This window comes from Phasianus colchicus, chromosome 5, assembly GCF_987193195.1.
Source record: "Phasianus colchicus chromosome 5, bPhaCol1.hap1.1, whole genome shotgun sequence".
Classification (NCBI taxonomy): domain Eukaryota; kingdom Metazoa; phylum Chordata; class Aves; order Galliformes; family Phasianidae; genus Phasianus; species Phasianus colchicus.
This window is the reverse complement of record NC_143440.1, coordinates 18,657,803-18,675,817: the sequence shown is the minus strand read 5'-3', so window position 1 is coordinate 18,675,817 and position 18,015 is coordinate 18,657,803.

Below are 18,015 nucleotides of genomic sequence, written 5' to 3'. Positions count from 1 at the left end.
AGCAAATTTCAAAATTGAACCAGTACATAAATCAAGACTAACTGTAGAAAATTGGCATGAATGCAAAGCTCTGAAATGAACAGTTAAAGAAGTGAGATAGCAAAAGGCCAGTTTCTGAACCACCTTTATCCTCTGAGGTAGTTACTCATACGACCTGTTCCACCGGAGCCCATGAAACTGAATGGGTGAGGAGCTTTCTGATGTCTCTTCCTGAAGAAACTATTTTCTGTAGGAGCATGATTAGGTAAATGCTTAGGTATCTCCTGAGCAACATTTGCTCATATTTATGCTCTATATCTTCCATAACATCTTGCCACAGAAGGTGAATACGTAACCAGTTTGAAGTTGTTTTTTAAAGCTGTATTAAATGGTATATAAAACCAGACTGAAATTCAATATCCATGTGTATTTCGTGAGATCGCTTTTATTTAGATGTAGATATGGCTATTCCATCATTTTTCTCATGTTTCAAAATGGATCAGAAAAAGATAAATGAAGAAGTCAGCCTCATTTACTATAAATGTTCTCACGTATTTCACTGACTATAAATAGAGTATTTCTAAGATCTGATGATATCCCTTTAGAGAGCACCACATTAAGTATCCAGCATGGGAAATGCTTATATAGTGATGCTTTTACAGCTTTCTCATTGAATGAATTAAAGCTTTCATTTGCTTAATGACTCAAGTCAGGAAAATGTGTGTTCAAAGTATCCTGTATCCAGAGTATCCATCATTTTCTTAACCATAAACATATGCCAGTTGACCAATCCATTAAGTCACTTTGAAAACTGTAACTTTTGAATGACTAAAAGGAGTTGGATGGAGTTGTAGAGAGTATTATAACCTAATCCTCCATTCCCTGACATACAGAAATCAAGAGTGAACATGCTGGCTTATGTTTTTAGCAAATGGAAAATAAAGCTCAGCTTGCTTAACTACCACTACAACCTGGATCTGTTAGAATTTGGAAAGTTTTCTTTGAATATAGGAATCTGTATGTAGTTTTGTCTAATTTCTTTCACTAACATAGTCAGGAAACATGATATAGCACTTAGGAGCATAAACACTCTGACTTAAGACAGTTTGTTGCTATATAAGTAAAAGGCTCTTTTCTCAAAGTCATGGCATATACAAAGATATTCTGCATAGCAGAGAAGGCCACCCACAAAGTTATGTGAATTTAATTTTTGATTCACGTTCCTCTCCTTCCATAAAAGCCAAGGTGGGCCATGGCTGTTTTCCCATAAAGTACTGAGAACGCTCAATCCGAGCCATTAGGACCTTGAACACAGAACTCCCCCCCCAAACACCCCGATAAGATCCTCTTTTCGTACATACAACGGAGTAGCAAATTCCCCAGAGGAAGAATTCAGGCCGAGGGAAATGTTACAAGGATGTTATCCTTCTGCATTTTAAAAGGAATTTCCTGGCTGGTTCCTAATGCCAACCAAAGGACCAGTCGTGGGAGATGCCACTACTGAAGAAAAGCATTCTGGTTCTTGGCACCTATGTTTTCCAGCTGCTAAGTATGCGCTGTGTGTGGTCGGAGCCATTGGTTTCTCTTGTGCAGCAGACAAGAGACAGCAAGGGAGATAGCAGCAAGACAAAAGGGAGAGAGAGAGTCGCAGAATGGAAGTTCTAATCTGAGACACGTGGAGCCAGATTCTCTGGGGATATAAATGTACTTATCTCTGGTGATGTCAATTTATTATTTTGAAGTCTTGTAAAAGTACATTTTAATGTCATGAAGAATGAAGGATCAAAATTAACCCCTGGAAGGAAATTACCATCGAGTACATTCCCCATTCTTCTACTTCTGCATTAGGACAAGTGAAAAATATTTTCAGAGAAGATATATATTCCTAAGAAAGGTTAAAAATCCATCTCTGCTCCTTTTCTATTATTTTTTGTTGCATCTATCTGTAATTCAAACAGACCCTTACATTTTTTATGATCAGCAAATGGTTGTGCTGGGGCATAAAGAGTCAGTAATCTTCTTACCCAAGTGTTTTTAAATATATGCAAAACAGTTTCTGGTATTCCAAATATGTGTATACACACTCATTGTCAGACCATTTCTTTTTCAGATTTGTAATGGCTTCAAACAAAAATCCAAGAAAAGGGCTTGCTATAATTCTCTGCAAACATTCCTGTTTTGGAAAGATGAAATTCGAAACTAGAATCTTCATCTCTTGAAAGAAGTTGGCAACATTAAGCCCAACAGATCCACCACAATTATATCAGCAATTTCTTTTGTACAAAAAAAGAAAAAAAAGAGAAGCAATGACATATTCTTATAATCTTGACAAAGCTGGTGCTCAGTTTGCAGGGGAATGATAAATTTACAGAGAAAAATTGCAATTAATTGGAGGCAAAGTAAAATTCTTTTCCCTTGCTTCTTTGACAGGAAAAAAAAAAAAATCTCTTTCAGGATAAGTTTGTGCTTCTAAAGGAAGGTGTAAATGACCAACTCCAAAGGAGCTCTGCAAAGAAGGAACTGGGTGATGTGGTAGAAAACAAATTTACCATAAGCCATCAGGGTGCCTTTGTGACCAAGAAGGCTGACAGTATCCTAGGGTGCATTAAAAAGAGTGTGGCCAGCAGGTCACAGGGGAACTTCTCCCTCTACTCTGCCCTGGTGAGGCCACATCTGGAGCACTGTGCTCAGTTCTGGGCTCCTGAGTTCAAGAAGGATGGGGAACTTCTAGAGAGAGACCAACAAAGGGCCACAAAGATGACTGGGGCCTGGAGCATCACCATTATGAGGAAAGGCTGAGAAACCTGGGACAACTTTCAGCCTGAAGAAGACTGAGACGAGATCTTATCAACACTTATAAATAATTAAAGGTGGAAGTCAAGTGGATGGGGCCAGGCTCGTTTCAAGAGCACCCAGGAACAGCATGAGGGGCAATAGGCACTGTCTGGAGCATAAGAAGTTCCATCTGAACACGAGGATAAACTTCTTTACTTCGAGGTTTACAGAGGACAAGCTGCCCAGAGAGATTGCGGAGTCTCTTCCTCTGGAGATATGTAAACCCATCTTGACACTTCCATATGTAACCTCAAAGAAACCTTCTTTAACAGGTAAGTGGACTTGATCTCCAGAGGTCCCTTCCAACACCTATGATTCTATAACACAAACTGGATTTAATCTGTCTGGCTTGTATGACAATGGGTAGAAAGGAAGATTAACATGTTGCCCAGAAAATTTTTAAAGACTCAATTGGATAAAGCCTTGAGAAACTAGGTTCAGTCTTATAGCCTGACCCTTTTTTGAGCAGAAGCTTGAACTGGAGAACTCTTGGGATTCCTTCTAGCCTGAATTATCCAATTGCCCCACCATCTGCTTTAGAATACCAAAGGTGACAGAGAATAGCATGCCTGCCTACGCAGAGCTATAATCACCAGTCTCTTTTAGTTTTCTACCACCAGCAGTCTCTGCTCAATGACTAATGGCATGGATGCTTGCCACACCGTCTTCTTATACTTTCTGGTGACAGCTATGGAGATGAAAACCTTAGATGCTGTTCCATCCTGCCACTAGGATATCCTGATTGTCCTCAGTGTCCTGAACATAAGGGGCTCTACAGCCTTTATCTTCATAAAGAAGATAAAAAACTCAGTCTGGGCAACCCAAGACCCATAGCACACTGATGCTTTCCAAAATACTCTGAAAGAAAACAATGCACAAAGTGTACTGATTTTCCTACCACACTTCTTCTGAAATTAAAGCACCAGCAAGCCCTGTGGTCCTCTAATTCTTCATATGATGTTCAGGATCATGAGCCAGCAGCGTGTGGCCTGCCCTGGGAGGCAGAGGAGGGGATGCAACACGGAGCAAGCAGCAATCATTTACACTATGTTTGTGGGAAAAATTTAGAAAGGCCACACATAAATAGCTGCATCTCTGCAGAGTTTGCTGACCAGAGGAGCCAAGAAGATGGAAACCAAATGAAGCAGCTGTCTCCTCTCCTGAGGGACACAGATGACCCTGACTTTGCAGTGCTTCTGCCTCAAAGGGAGCAGAGCTGCCTGATACATCACAGATGGAGGCCTAGGAGTCAAGTGCCTGGTGTCTAAGTTCAAAGAGCCTAGTCCTGGGGCAGCCCTGGGGGCCTGTGAATGCTCAACTGCTGTGTGCTGCACTGCAGAGCCCAGAAATCAGCTTGATGCTGCTTTGAAGGGCAAAGCCTGCTCGCTCTTGAATCAGAACTAAGTGGGTGGAGAGCTCAAAAATAAATGACCTACAGTCCACAGGCCGTGAAGTTAGCCTTTCCTGTCCAAATGCGTGTTGTTCAAACAGTGGCTATTGCATTTGGGAGACAGCTTGATTACTTTGTCACCAATGTACAGCTGAACATCCAGAGGAGAGCGGTTTGAGCTCTTTGGCAGCTGCTGAATCTTACACTGGCCTGAGCACCTACCTCACTTTACGTCTTGGAAGAAAGAGAAGATGCCACAAATCACTCATCTCATCAAATACTGTGGCAGAGTGTTTCTCACAGAAGGAGCATGAAAAGGAACCACTAATACAGAAATCATCAGCTATGTGCTACCTCAGTCTTGACAGAAACGGTGACCAAAACTGGAGGCCTTGAGCAGACACTGGTCATTCCAACTTTATGAAGATATAGGCTTTATTCAGTTGTTCACCAGTGTCTTGTCCCGTTGACCCACACCAAGCCAGATACCCACAAAATGGAAGACTTACAGGACTCCAGGCAGAGCCAGGCAGGATTTAGACCATCTCAGATGGCAGTCAATGACTGTTGGCATTGAGATTTATGTCTTTGCATTGACCCTCACTCTCAGAACTGAAAAAAAACCCTCACCCTGTCAGACAGCACAGTGACAGACACCATATGGGAGGTGGATCCTTCTCTGTATGTATATAACTTTCCTCAGGCATGCTTATAATCAAATCCAAACTTCTCTTTATCACCACCTTGTTACAGTGACTGTTCATTTGCTGTAGTGAGATCTGAGGTTTCGCTCTGTAACATGAGCTTGGCTTCCTCCGGGAACTTGTGTGATCTCCAGGAGTTAACATCCTGAGTCTGAATTACTTTTAGCACCTCTTTATTGGGTGGGTAAATATTTACACCAAGTTGTCCAGAGTTTAGCATAACAACTTCAATTTTTCCTGTCAAGAAAGTCAGCACAGGCCACTTTGTCAATGACAAGGCTTCTAGATAATTAAACAACACTCACTGGCTACTAATTTATATTCATTATAACTCAGACTTAAGAACTTAAATAGACCAATAGAATAAACTCCACAGATGCTAAACACTTATTTGCTGTGACATTATTTACACTGAGGACTACAGAAAGTAGTAAATCAATAGAGGACTTTAGGAGAGGAAGAAGAGTGGACAGTCTTCCTTTTCCCAATATTGCTATTTAATATCCTTTCAGACGTGCAGTGTTTGATGCAGTCACTAGTATTTAATATGGAAATTTTAGATGAGGACTCAAATGAGTCAACTGATGAACGTTTCTGAAAAGCACTCTTGAACTTTTTTTAAAAGCACTGAGGAGCGTGCACAGAAAAACACAAACTTTCCCCCATATGACACATGAATAGCCCTTTAAAGCTCTCCCCCATGAACATACACTGAGTTCCTGCATATGGGCTGCATGCAGCACATAAACCCCGAGCTCTTAAAATCCTTTTTGCCTAGAGATGCCATGGTCTGGGCTTAGTTCCCTGATGAGTGTCTGTCACACTGACCACAGAGTATAGCCTGATATACCCAGCTGTTTTGGATCAGCACTCAGCCTGATTCTGGACACAGTTTTGACCCTTATTAGGCACAAGGAATGCACCTCACACACTCTCCTCACCCTTCCTCCAGTACTTACAGTGGACATAGATTGGAGACTTCAAAAAACATTTTGAGCCATCTTTGCAGTGAAAGATAATTTGATTTACCAATACCTACACTAAGTCCCATACTTATGGAAAGATGACCTGGAAAGTAAGAATATTGACAAGCAAGCCTGATGACAGCCAGCCTACCATCCAGGTAGCCTAATACTGTGTTGCAGTTTAGTGAGGGATGTGGATGTTATGTAACTGTAGCAGTAGAGTTTGCAAACAAACAGCAAAAGCCCAGACTTGTGCCAGTTTGTGAAAAGGACAGCTGCTGTTCACCAACATATTTACAATAGCAGCACTACACCCCAAACCATATTGCAACAATGCACGATACGGAGTGAATAATTAAAAAAAAAAATTAACAGCAGCAACAAATCAGAAAAAGTGAACCTAAAAAAGTAATAGCTGCTATCCCTGATAATGACAGTACAATCTCACCAGAAGGCCCTATCTGGTATGAAAAGAAGCAAACGAAGATGCATACAAATATATTAGGTGTGGCTGTTTAGTCACAACATAAATTTCAAAATACTATTTCCAGGAGCACCATCATTTCTTCATTTCATTTCTGTTTGCAGGGCAATAAACTAAAGGACATAATGAATACAAGGAATATTCTATCAAAAGGGCACTTGCCCCAAAAATCAGCATAGAACAATCCTATCTGGAAAAACTGTATATATATATATAATTTAAAACACATTGTAAGCATTAAAACTGAAGAAGAATTAGAGCTAGAATTCAAGGGGTTATTCATCTCTGTCATGGTGAAATAAATCAATTTCTGCTCATGTTCTCAGTGTTTAGTCCTGGTACTCAAATTTTGTAATGATTTTTATTTTTCATTATGGGATTTTAATCAAACAATTTAAAATTACGTGATTTATAACCCTAACATGAATGGAAATACCATTTCCATTCCTTTTTTCACCATGCAGTAATACTGAAATCGATGTATGAGTTTCTTTTTACTTTGAAGTTTGTGCATCTTTATATCACGAGTTGTTTTATTTCAGAAAAGTGATCATTAAAAAGATAAATTACATTCTTAATTGCTTCTGTGTTTCCTTAGTTGTTGTATCTTTTATTCCTTTTGGCAGTGGATCAAAATCATGAGAGGTGTCTTCTAGCTGCAAGCAGACTTTTATATATGCCTTATCAGATCATTAAATCAATTTCTTCCTGTGATTTCTCAGCATTTCTTGGCAGTTCTTTCAGCCACTTTTGAGTTTTCCCAAATGTACCAAGGTACAGTAAGTGCTACCATTCACCTACTATCTACATCATCTTTTCAAAGGGAGAGTCTGTAACACATTTTACGTTACAGGAGATCTGTCAGTTAATAAAGTCATCTAAAAATGTAGAGTTTATTCTTAGTGCCAAGTGTTATATTTTTACCTCCTGTTTTGTGCTGCATAAATATACTCCTTGAGGCTGAGGTAGACTTTGTTTTAGGGAATAAAAGAACTCAAGGTACACACCCAGCTGAATTTCTCATGTCAGACAACATGTCAGCAGACGCTTATATTTAATCCCACGTAAGGCATTGAGAGATACCTAGATACCTTTCAGGCAAAAGAGTTTTCACTATCATAAAAGGCCATAACTCCTACACTGAAAATTAACTATATTTACAGTCATGCTCTATCAGATAGGATGCATTCAGAGGCAGACTCCAAGTTCTACGGGTGTCAGCACATGTGGTGCTCTATCACACAAACCAAGGCTCCAGCAAGTCGTACTGCCTCCTAGCAAGAGCTGCTGCTGCTCACAGCTTCCCATATTAGGCAGGGCAACCACGATAAACTGTCCTGCTCTTGCATGGTTATTGTAAAGACAATGTCCTGATGTTTTTTAAGATCTGTATTGCTACTGGATTTGTGTACTTCTGTTTATATACATTTTAGATTTGAAGGTCTCCCCTGTGCTGGAATACATCCAGTCTCATAAGTGAGATCACATTAGGGAGAGATTTCTCTGGTAGATTCTTGGAGAAAAGACTTTTTTTTTTTTTTTTTTTTTTGCATTTTCTCTACTGTAGCTCTGGGCTATAATTCCTGATTAGAGGAATCTTTGATGGGGGCCTACCAGAAGTTATAAGCATGCAAAGAAAAATGAATAACTTGGATCCTGGGGCAAATAATCATCTGATGCCATGCACTCATCTCATATTTTCCCATGCTGGGACCCACAGTACTAGGAAGCTGCTTTTCTACTTGAAAGAAACAAAGCAGCAGAACAGACCGTTTTATCACCCTCTTGAAAAGCAATTATTTATTGTTCTGTGTTTTGTTTGTTTTGGTTTTTGCTTCTACCACTACTTTTGAAGAGGTAGAGTAGCACAGATACCTCCCTCAAGAAAAAAATCTCATAGAGGTGACCACTGGTATTATTTACATTCGTACGTAAGGTTTTATTACCACAGACGTTCAGTCACTAACCCATTACACCACACAGTCTAGAAAGCTAGTTCCTGTCTCAAGGTACGTATAGCCTTTGTATCAAAGACAAGAGCATACTCAAATATAAACCTTTTACTACGAAAATAGAAGAAATAGGCCAGTATCAGTCATTGTGTCCCATCTTTCAGATGTCTCGATATTTTTAGGCTTTGTGAGTAATGTGAAAAATAAGAACAAATAGTTCTTGAAGATGTATATGGTATCAAGAACAGAGGCAATGAAGAAGATAACTACATCTTAGAGTCATAGAATGGCTTGAGTTGGGTGGGACCTCAAGGATCATCAGGTTCCATCCTGCCTGCCACAAGCAGAGTTGCCAGCTACTAAATCAAGTACTACACCAGGCTGCCCAGGGCCCCATCCAACCCGGCCTTGAACACGTCAATGGACGGGGCATCCACAACCTCTTTGGGCATCATGTTCCAGCACCTCACCGCTCTCTCAGTAAAAAATTTCCCTGACATCTAATCTAAATCTCTCCTCCTTTAGTTTAAAACCATTCCCTCTTGTCCTATCACTATCTACCTTCTAAAATAGTTGATTACCCTCATGTTTACAAACTCCTTTAAAATATTGGAATATCTTTGCTAGGCTGAACAAGCCCTGTTCCTCCAGCCTAGCTTCATAAGATAGGTGCTCCAGCCAATTTATCATCTTCTTGAGATGAAAAATCTGTGAAAGTGCTAGAGTTTCAACTATAGAGCTTTTTCATCTTTAGTTTCATCTATATAGAGCTTTGAAGACAAAGCAGGCGCTTTTGCTTCCTCACAGACATTGCAGAGGAGTTGGACTAGGTGACCTTTAAAGGTCCCTTCCAACTCTAAGAGTCTATGATTGGATGAGGTTCACTCGTCTTTATCAAACAGGGGATGGCTGTGGTTTACAACCTCCACTCAGATCAAGATTTCAGCAATCCAAAACCCAGCACAACGCCCAGCCTCAGGACAATATTACTGGCAAATGTCTGCATTTCTTTTTCTAAATAAGATCACATAGTAGTTAGCTTTGGAAATTTTGAAGTGAGGTCTTATGTGAAAGGAAGTAAAAGAAAAGAAAGATGAGACTTCTAGTCTTGCCAGGTACAACAATATAAGTAGATTAAAAATGGCTTTCCTTTTTATTTCCCTACTCATTGCTTTTAGAAATGAGGCCAAAAAACGTAGAATTTGAGGAACAGCTTCTGAGTGTGCTTCAAAATACTGCAGAATCTGAACATAAATAAATCAAAAGTCTGCATATATCCAAACTGCTCATCTTACATCAAAATAGTCTGATTTCTACAGTGCAAAAACAAATGCTTTGACTGTACTGTTTTAAAAGTGGTGGTTGTTGGGCCTCCTTTTTAATGACAACTTTATAATATCTTTGGGGAGAAACATATCATTGCTAGATTTTTTTCTGATAATAATCCACATTTTTTCCTGTCCATACCAGCTTGAGTTTTAATTTATCTAGCAATTGAAAATGTTACTTACATACACCAGCCAAGAATAACTATTATTTTGGAAGACCTTCAGGTTTGTCACTGAAAGACAAAGCAATAGAGTGACCATATCTCAAACAGCTTTCAAGAAAAAAAAAAAAAAAAAAACAGGAATAATAATATAAACACGCGTCAAGGACTTGTGTTTAACTATTCCTCTATTCCTCTCACTCACATTTCTTTCCATCCCAATTATGCTCCTCTGTAACATTCTCCCAACATTTATGCAAACTGAGAAATTACATTTTCTAACTTTGATGGGATACCTCCTTTGCCTACTGCATGCTTATCCCTTAATGATTAGAATTAATTGCAGATGAACGTGTAAATCCAGAAAGGTATCCAGAGATAGCTGTTTTTAAATGATGGTCTTACAGAATCAGACAGAGGGCAGAAAACTTGACTGTTTTGCTAGATGAAAGAAAGGGGTCACATAGAAATTCTTGACCTACATATATTCCTAAAGGACTTTTTTTAGTGGTGGAGATTGAAGAGTCCTGATACATACCTGCAACCAGACCCAAGGAACACTGAGAACATTGCCAGGAACACAGTTTCAGTGACAGAAAAATGCAGACTGAGACTGACACAAATTGTCTCTCACCTACATCAAGACTAGGATTTCACTGAAAACAAACAAACAAACAAACAGAAGCATATGCCTCAAATCTAAGAAAAAGAAGAGAGAAAGAAGATCAAGTGATGAAAAAAATCACAGAGATAGACATCAGGTATTTTGCATTCTGCTTATTGTCACTTGATAAGGAAGTTACTGATCTTGCAAAACAGTCTCTGCTTTTCTATGACTCTGCAGCATTTTCTTATAACAATGAAGACATAAATTTCAGGGCAGACTAATTAGATTGCAATGCATGCTTTGCTAATGAACACTTTATGGTACTTGACATCCTAGCGAAGAAAAAAACTTTGATTTATCAATTTATTAGCATAGGAAATTGATGAAAACCCAAAAGGCTTGACATGATATTTGTTGGCCTACAAGGCAATCTAAAAGTACATGAGTACAAGCACAGTCTCTGATTCTATTGTTATTTCCAATGTCACAACTCAAATTTTCCAAAACAAAGAAGGCAATAACTCTCCTCTTGAATTTCCTATCACTGAAATAAGCAGATTTCAGCTGTTCTCAGCTTCATCAGGCTGAAGTAAAATAGAACAGTCCCATCTGTAATTACAAATTCATAAATCACTCAACCAAAATGTGTATTTTTTGTAATTCAAGGTAGGCAGGATGTGTTATACTAACTTAAAAATCTGACCCGTGACCTCCTGTGTTTTGCAAACAGTGCCAAAGACGGAGCTGGAAAGTGAGTGTCTTGATGTTATAAGACACACTGCAAATTTGTGAAATACAGTTTGGAAAGCATTGCAGAGTGGCGGCCATGCACAGGAAATTTGATATATAACAGATTTAGAACAGTTATAAGGAACAACTTCCTTTATGATGACGTCTAGGAAGTCATTTATCATCTCACAGAGGAGTCTGGCACCTTAAAGTGTTTATCTAAGGAAAGGAAATGAACTCCTGTCATCTAATAGAAACAGTATTTGATCCATTTCACAAAGATGTACACTGGTCAAAGGAATTTTAAATAATCCTTGACTGCAGCATTTGGCTATACCTGCTTCTTGTCTCCAGGAAGCTCTCAATTCATTACCTTCCTGGTGTTTTCCTTTCTTTTCAGTCCTTTCCTTATTTAGACAATCTCTGGGTTTGAAGATTATCCAGGATTTATTCCTTTTCAGATTAAATTTACAAATACATCCCGTTACATTGAATAAAATAGCCGGTGTATTTTAAACATATAAAAAAATTTAGTTACCAGGAAGAAAGCTAAGTTGCATTCACTAAATCTTCTTGAAGTTTATTCTGCAGACCGTAACACAAAGCAGCTATGGGGGCTACCATGCTTAGTGCCTGATGCACAGCCCATTAAAGTCTTCCCATGGACTTTAATTGGCTTTCCTTAAGGCCTTATCCTTGCTACGCTTATCTGAATAGAAGTCAAGAAGGCACTTTTTAGTCGTTCCTCTAGTCACTGATATGACAGTCTTAACAACTAAAATGTCACTTCTTCCATCCTTGCAAAAATATATTGCCAACCCCAAAGATCATTCACAAGTTTTGGAAGCAATAGGAACCGAGTAGTGCGAACAGCAATATTCCACTTACTTGCAGGCTTAGCAGTTTCTTTGAAAAAAAAATTAGAGTGTAAAGGGACGCAGTTAACTGTGAACTCCTAAAACAATTTGGCAACAGATATTTTCCAGGCTGCTCGAGAACAGATCTGTACTAAAGGTGAAGAAGTTCATCATCCCACAGTGAACAAACTACTGCGAACAGCCTCTGCTTTCACAGCTGCAGATGGTGTCTGTTGTTACTCTCCCAGGGCTTGCCCAAGAAGCAGGCAAGCAGGAAGAGTACATTCAAAGTACTGACAGCAGGTTGTTGGGTTTTTTCCCCAAAACAAGTAAATAAGAAGTCATGCAGGTGCTATGCAGAGCAGGAGGGTCAGCATATCAATCTTTGAGTGCAACTTGCTCTTTAGGCCACAGACTGGACTTCCTAAAAATTTAGTAACCAGCTACAAACCCAGTCTTGCAATGGGTCTGGTGGGGATTAGAGATTAGCATTTGTGTGGGATTATCATTGAAAGCTGTACTGGAAGAAGTGTGTTTTAAGAAGGGGTTTTTAAGCAGCAAAGAACACAGAGGAAAACTCAAAGAAAGGCGTATTGACAAAAAGAACGGAATGAGAATGGTCTGATGGGAGGAACAAAATGGAGAATCATAACAAAAAAAGCTCTGAGGAGAAAGAAGAGCCAGAATGCATGAAATAGTAGATGTGTTAGTCCTTTGAGGAAGACACAGATTTCAAACTGATTTGTAAGAGCTGGGAAATCCAAGAAGGAATCTGAATAAGAAACTGAGAACAGCAAGAAATTATGATGACATTTCAGTAGTGGGGGTGGCTGAGAAAGTAAACAAGAAAGGTCTGGGAAAAGACAGCACTGTAGGGCAGATTTCACCAAGAAGCTAGAGGGAAGAAAAGGGAGAAATTCAAGTGTAATTTACTAAGTCTAGATACGGATATAATCTTTAATATGAAAAAAGAAGCAGACTGATGTAACCACAGGCCTGAACTTACAATCCACAAGTTTGTTTTGTAAAACAAAAAGGCAAGTATGAAATTTGGTATCTCATAGGATACTTCCATTTTTTTCCAGCTTCATCTGCACAAAACTGAATGGCTGCAGAAGTGATAACAGAATAAATGAAAAAGAGATCAGAGGGAAGTCACCCCTCGTACCTGTACACGAGCACAGTTTGCACACTCAGGCATGGCTTAAGGTGCCTGGTGTTAGAAGTTGTAGTGATTTGCTTAGAACAATGAAATAGAAAAAAAACAAAAATTGAAAAATGGGCCCTGATCTGAGGTCCAGGCAAGAAAGCAAAAGGAATAAGAGTTGTAGGGAGACCAGAAGACAGTCATTTCTTTATGAAAAAAAAGAATAGAAAGAGGAGGAAAATAAAATACAAACAAGCAGCAGGTTGTTCAGCAATTCCTGTTTTCTAGTGCAGTAGATGCAAAATATTCATAGAGAATCACTTCATACAAGCACCCTCCTTAAAAACAAATTTAAAAAGCAGAAAAATAAAATTATCCTCATTTACCTTTCTCTCTCTTTCCCTTTCATTAGGCCTTTGTTTCCACAGCACACGTTGCTCATCACAACCATCATAGGATCTGAGTTTGCCACCTCTACAAATCTGCAGAGCTCACAGCTTGTGATACTTTTCAAATTAGCTTGGAAATGACTTCTCACCTGCAAGTGATTGCCTCGTTTTTCTCTTCTACACTGACCTTAGCCTACTTGAAACAAGGAGTTCACTAAATCAATGCAGAATTTTATGCGGTTGTAGCCTTGGAGTGAGAGTTTCCAAAGACCTGTATTTAAGATGGACAACTTACCACTTAGACAGACAGGGAGACAATGGTGAATGGTTGAATTCTTTCTCCCCTTTTCAGTGCTCAATAGCTGGGGTGGAACACAGAATCAAAATTGCAAAGCTAGAGCACAGTAATCCAGTTTCATCTTTACTATTAAAGATTTTATAGTTATATGCAATGTTTACAACCTGCTGGGGTGTACTAGCAATCTTGCAAGGCTACAGCAATATGCAGTACTACATGTGTGCTGTTTTTCATGGAAAATAGGAGTTCATGTAATGTGACCTTGTGTGTATCTACATTTAAATGTAATATGTTTCTGCTTTTTAATCTTTCTTTAATATTACTAGAAATCTGTCTCAGAGTTACACAGTGCCGTAACCTCTTATATATTTCTTGACCTCTCTTTCTGATAAAGATTCTGATGGCAACATATTACAAATATCAGTCAGTCTGAGGCCTAAATATAATTTTTTGAGCAAAGTATTTTCTGACCAAATTTATTTTTGGTAAAAAATCCATAAATTTTTGATTGTTCCTTTTCTGCAACTGTGCAAATATGGTAGAAGTGTGTTTTTTCTGTTTCAAAGATAATGTTTTATGCAGTTGTGTCATTTGAATAAAGGCAGAAAATAAAATCACTTGCTATCCCTTCAGCGTGTCATTCTTCCAATACATTCATCCAAAAATTTCAAATCCTTTAAAATCTTGCACCATCCATCAACATTTCAGTGCTTCCAAATATAGCTTCTGCCAGCTTTGATTGTTGGCGCTTTCCCATCACGATCATTTCTACTATACTCATCATTCAGTCCTCAAGAGTAAGGGGTTAGAGAGTGTCTAAAAATATCGTGAAGGATGTCATTAATTTCAGTCACTTCCCTGGAAACGCAGACAGTGCACATTCTGTTCGGACGTTTGTCCGCCTCAGACCACTCAGCCTTTCCATGGTACTTCTCCCTGCCACTGAGAGCTCTCGCCTGGGAACACGAGGAAGTTGATGCAGCTGTCCCGGAGCCCTTCACACACTTTCTGTTCTGTAGTATCAAAAGCTAAATACTACTAAGATAATTCTGTCATTGCCTGGCAGTGACTGAGAAAATTATTTCCTTAATGTTTTGGTTCCTCATTTACTTTCTGCCTATTCTGTATCTATAAATAGGTTTAGTGTTATTTGAGCAGGGAATTACAGCTTCGTGCTCAAGGTTTATTTCTGCTCCTCTAATCAACTGATAGTGGACTATGTTGTAACATTCCTCTGTATCAAAAAAGTATCCAGTATTTACTATTACTTTAGAGCCTGAAGTTGTGCTAACTGCCAAGAAGTAACAACTCCCTTGCCAGAGAACCCATGATCTACCACTACCAAATTAAAGGCTACGAAACATCACAGAGTAGGTAGGCAATAGCAAATACAGAGAACAGTGAAACATGGAAGGACAAGAAAACCAATCATTGGATAATTTTGATTCTGAACAAAGCCATGATCCACCATCACTGAAGCTATCTGGATGAGCAGATAGTCAATTTCATTTCTTATTATTTATTCAGAAAAAAAGAAACCCACAGTTCTAAATATTTGTCTGTATCACTAACATTATTTCTTATGTGCTCACCAAGGCAGGAAATAACTCTTTGAAGAGTTCTCAAAGTGGTAAAGGTTATAGCTTAGCTCAAAATAAATTTTCCAATTGGGAAGGATGAGGGATGAGAAAGAGCAGAGTTGCCTTCAAATGAAACAGAAGAGAATGGTTATCAAGGACACCTACAAGTGCCAGTTGCTGAGTACCCTATGTAAGATTATTTGAATGAGATTTAATAGGATGTAGGATTCCTTCACATTGTTTTCCTCCTATTTAAAGAATTGTACTTAAAAAAAAAAAAAAAATCATATCAGTATTTCCAGTTCAACAAATTTGTCCTCCTGCAGTCAGATTGTTTGAGGTCAGAATTGTTCCTATGCATTATCTCTGCAGATGATTGACACCAGGCAAGACTGCAAAACCTTGGCAGAAGAGCAAGGGCAGCACTGCTGCATTATCTGTAGGAACATGACTTCTCTATTTCCTCATGCTGAGAAAAGGTTGGGAATAACTATCCAGCCCCTACTCAGCAAGGCCTCAATCCTCTCACAACCCCTCTAATCTGAAGCATATTTAAAGATCAGACCACCTTCAAAGAATCACTTGACTTTATCTCTCCTAGTGTCTGTTCACACTGTCCTGGCCAAACTATTTTACTGCATTTTATCTGCAAACTCACAGTGACTCATACTGAATGTGGACACCCCCTCCTACCGCCGATCATCTGTCATCTTCCTAGTTCAGCTTTGTTTCTGTTGCTATTACTGTAATTGCAATGGCATTTGCTCTAGTTAAAGATGAAATACAGCTTCCATTCTAGCTCTCAGCTTCCCACAATATCCTTTCGTTCTCATAATTTCTTATGCATGTTTTATTGGAGATTTTTGCTCTGGCATTAGTCCCCTCCCCGTGTTATTCAAGATGATTATCTGTGGTCTGATAACTGAAAATGGGCTTGTTGATCTCATCCAAAAATGTTCAAAATCAGGTCCTGGAGGGAGCCAATATCTTAATTATTTATAGTTTCTAAATGTTTGATATTATGAATTTTTCTCTAGTGTTTGATTATTCACTAGCCCCTTTTATTCCTGCAGTACGCTCTAAAGCCCCATGCACTAAATATTTCTTAGGTTCTAGCTGTTGTAAAAAAAAAAAAAAGAAAAAAATATATGTATAATGCACACATATGTTAACAAGATAGAAACATTCATGATGAATTTACTGTTTGTCGGGAAGAAATTAAGTGAGCTGATGTCAAGATTCACTGAGCATGTAAAGTCTTGTTTAACTCTATCCTTACTTGCCAAGATTGAGCATACCTTCTTTAGCCTCACACCAAGTCTTACTGCACTCAGTTTCAGGTTTGTTGAATCTCTCTATTAAAGTTATGCCAAGATATACATAGATCAGAACAATTTAGAAACAATAATCTTGTTATGAAGTATTAATAATCTTCCCCATTGCCTTTCTACAGCACCATAGCATCTGAATTCACCTTTCAGCAGCTAAGAAATGTTCTGTCTTTTTTTTCCATCGCATATCTTATCCACAACAACAATTTAAATCAAAACAAAGAAAAAAGAAGTAAAAATTACTTTTCTGAATCAAATAACTATTCACATGCTGTGGTAAAGTGACTGAATCTTGTCAAAAGGTGTCAGGCCCCACCTACTGGCTATAAAAATGAACTTGTAACTCAGTGTACTGAGTTTGGGGTCCATTTATATAAACAAGTAGAGTCACTATCTTTGTAGAATTTCAGTTATGTCAATTCTTCGTGTTCAAACATTCAATATATTTTCATACTATTATATTTATTTGTGCTGCCATTTGCTGAGATTTGTGAACACAGGAGAAAAGACTTCCATGCCTTCCATGCATCTCAGGGCAGGAGATACTATACTGTGCATAAATAACATTTTCCATGCAGCTAAAACTGAGAAAAGATTCTTGTGCTCCTTTTGTCATAGCACTCACAGAGTTGGATTTTCCACTTGGCTTTGACTTTCCTTGTTCATACTTAAGTGATTCAAAACACCCTTCAGCAGCACCAAGGGAGGACAAAAAGGTAATACCTCACCTAGGTTACTAAACAGGGAGAAGATATTTCCCTTCAACAGCCATAGTGAGAGGGAGGACGGCATGGAGACAGCAGTTGAGAAAATATTGCCTTCATGTATAGACAGTCTCATCCTTTAACCAAGTAGTCAAAAGGAGTGTGTTTTCCATGGGCATTTGTTGTCTAAAAATAAGTTCAATGCTGATTTTGAAGAAACATGAGGGCTACTTGTACGTTCAGTTTTTATGTCAGATGAGACTTTAGAAAAATAAAAGGTTAGCAGTATGTCAAGCTAAGGTCATAAATGGGCACCATTTCATCTGTATTTATGATATAATAATACAGCTGAATAAAAGAGAACAATAGAAATATTTCTGTAACAGGTTTTCAAATTACTGTCAGGTTACTGAACGTATGCGAGGTATGCAAGGTTTGGAGAAATTTGTTTCTCCTGAATAATGCACAGTAAATATCATAGGTTTTTAACCTCATTGAGAAACAAACAAACAAACAAAAAAACAAAACAAAACAAAACCAAAAAAAAAAAAAAAAAAACACCACCCAGAAAAATA